The sequence below is a fragment of the Microcebus murinus genome, chromosome 1 (genome assembly GCF_040939455.1).
Source record: "Microcebus murinus isolate Inina chromosome 1, M.murinus_Inina_mat1.0, whole genome shotgun sequence".
NCBI lineage: Eukaryota > Metazoa > Chordata > Mammalia > Primates > Cheirogaleidae > Microcebus > Microcebus murinus.
In genome coordinates this window covers 151,009,489-151,012,568 of record NC_134104.1, presented here as the reverse complement: position 1 = coordinate 151,012,568, position 3,080 = coordinate 151,009,489, and the positions used below count along the sequence as shown (strand labels likewise).

The 3,080-nt window shown below is 37.1% G+C and overlaps 1 pseudogene; it reads right to left on the bottom strand.

Moving 5' to 3' along the window:
• Window positions 1-2,059: 2,059 nt before the first annotated feature.
• On the bottom strand, window positions 2,060-2,515 carry LOC109729271 (replication protein A 14 kDa subunit pseudogene; annotated as a pseudogene).
• Window positions 2,516-3,080: the final 565 nt, after the last annotated feature.

Below are 3,080 nucleotides of genomic sequence, written 5' to 3'. Positions count from 1 at the left end.
CTTAGAACAGTGTTTGGCATTTGATACATGCTATAGCACTTATTGTTATACTTAAGAGTTTTTATTAGGAATGGTTGCTAAATTCTATCAAGTTTTTAAAAAATCTGTTGGTAATGTTTTATTCTTTCATTTAATTCTAAAATTTCTTTCTTTTTTTAATTCATTGTCTTTAAATGTTTCCTAATAATTGATACTTCCTTACAAGGTGATTTTTTTTTTTTTAAGTTCAGAAGTAGATTCAATTTGCTAATGTTTTGCTGACTGTGCAAAATGAATTTGGAAGATTTTTCTTCTCTTTTATTAACCTGGAAGAGTTTGCATAATATAGAAATTATTCCTTGAAACCTAGTTAGAAATAACTCATCCTGGTCTTTTTTTCCCTCTCTGGTATTGGTATGTGGTGGGGTGGGTGGGTCTTATTTTGTTATTTCAATTTTTTCAGTGGTTATGTTCTTCAGGTTTTCTACCTCTATGTAAATTAAGCTAATATTTATCTGGAAATCATGAGTACTACTCTATCAAACATTAGCATAAAGTTGCACTTAGTATTCTATAAAATTATTTTCCTCTTTTCTATATATGGTATTAGAACTCATATATATATGTATATATATACATATATATGTATATATAGAACTCATATATATATATTCACTTCTCAGTATCCATAGGGGATCGCTTCAAGGACCTCCCTGCAGGTATCAAAATCCTTGAATATCAAAGTCCCTTACAGTTGGCCCTTTGTATTATTGGAATCTGCAGCTGTGGAACCCAGGGACATGGAGGGCAGACTGTATAATGGTTTACCTTTTGGCTTCCCTTCAGTTTTTTCTCTTTCAGGATTACCAAGGGCAGTTTATTTTGATTCCATGTTTTCTTGAATACTTTTTTTTCATATGTTCTTTTACTGCCTCAAGTTGCAGAGGCTTCTCATTGATCTGAGAGTACATTGTTTTTTCTTTGTTAGCGAATGATGAGGGCTTTCCAGTCCCAGTATTTGCCCCCAAATAGGGAAAATAGATTTTCCTTGAATCCCTTTACAGTGTAATTGGGTGCTGTTAAAATTATCCCTTTAGACCTGAAGCTAGAAGTGTAGTTACAAAAATTTACATAATCTGCACTTCAGCAGTAAATAAGAAGCTTAACATTTTGCTAAGCTGCTTGAAAATCTTCCACCCAGGGCCCTAGTTTTTATTTAGCTTTCTTTTTGGCTCAACCTCCACACTAGCAATCCAGTAAAGCCTCTTTCCAAGTTCTCTGCCTCACTGGAAAGAGCTCGGGAAGAACTAAATGTAAAAAAACCTTCAATCTCAAGTCAGACTTTATTTTACCTCAGTGACTCCACACTGGGAAAAGAACCTATTCTTGAGATGTGTGAAAAACATTCAGTTGTAGCAAACATCATCCACCAGAGACTTTACACTTACAAGAAAGCCTACTCATTTGTGGGTAGGAAAGCCTTTGGTTATAGTTCATTTTTGTTTGACATCAGAAAATCCACGTGGGTGAGAGTGCCTTTTGGGTTTGGAGGTCAAGAAGTCATTCATTAGGAGCTTCCATTCTTTTGCACACATTTCTGAAAAATACTCCTAAAGAAAGTGTGAGAAAGGTTCCTGTTATACAACACATGGCTTCTCCCCCAGCAGAGAATCCACAGTGTAGAAAAGGGGTATCAGTAAACAGTGTGACAGAATTTCCAATTTATTTTTAAAAATCAGAATTCAAACCCAGGAGATACTTCAGGTGGTCAAAGATGATTGTAAAGGTGCTAGGAACTGGATATCTACCTACTTACCTCCTAAACACCCAAAGAAAATATTCCACAGCTAAACCCTGGTCATAAACCCCAACCCTGGTCATTCAGCTTCTTTTTTTTTTTACCATTTTAATTTTTATTAATAAAATAGAAACCTAAACTCAGACAACCGCTTTGTTCTTGCATCTAATCCAACCACATTTTGGAGAAATAATTCTTTATAAGAAGATTTAGGTGTTCTATCAAAAACTGTAGATTGTAATATCTAAATTAGGTAAATAAAATTTTAAAAAGCAAATTAAATACTAGGAATCACAGAAATCTCTCCCTCAAATAAGAGGGGCCTCCCTTTAGTCTTCAATGTAACTCATTTGCAATCATAAGAAAATTCACCAAGATCAATCATATTGCACAACCCCTAAAGGAAAAAACTGAGGGAACTCAGAAAATTTTCACAGCTTCTTTGTAAAGTCCAAGATCAAAAGGATGATTATCTTCTCTAAACTGGACATAAGATGCACACATGATGGTTGCCTTGGGTGTTACTCTTCCAACTACTTCCACAATTCCAGAGATTTCATCAAGGGGCTCCATGAACTCAATGGTTCCATTTTTCCCTTCTTCATCTGAAAGAATAAACATTTTTCCAGAGGGATGAATCTTTTCCAGCTTCCCTACAAAGCAGATGGGCTGGTCAATGAACTGGGCTATCATGCTGGCGTTGATGCCTGATTTGGGCAACTCCATTACATCCACCATGAATGCAGCACCAGAATGCCGGGAGGCAGGAAACTCGGTCATTCAGCTTCTAAATCCAGTAGGAAAGGTCAAGAGATTGTGGATGTTATTGAGTATTGTCTTATGTTGGGAGACAGCTTCTGTCAAGGAGTTGACCTTTAGGAGTGCTACAAAGGGGTTAGGGACTGTCTTAGTCTGTTTGTGTTACTATAAAGGAAATACCTGAGGCTGAGTAATTAATAACAAAAAAAAAAGAGGTTTATGGTTGGCTTATGGTTCTGCAGACTGTACAAGAAGCATGGCACCAACATCTGCTTCTGGTGAGGGCCCCAGGAAGCCTTTACTCATGATGGGAGGGGGAGCAAGCATGTCTCATGGTGAGAGGGGGCCAGAGAGAAGATGAGGTGGCAGGCCCTTTTAAACAACCAGCTCTCCATGGGAACTAATAGAGCAAGAACTCACTCATTACTGAAGCAAGGGAACCAAACCATTCATGAGGGATCTGATTCCATGACCAAACACCTCCCACATGGCCACTTCTAACAGTGGGAATCAGATTTTGACAAGAGATTTGGAGAGGCAAATA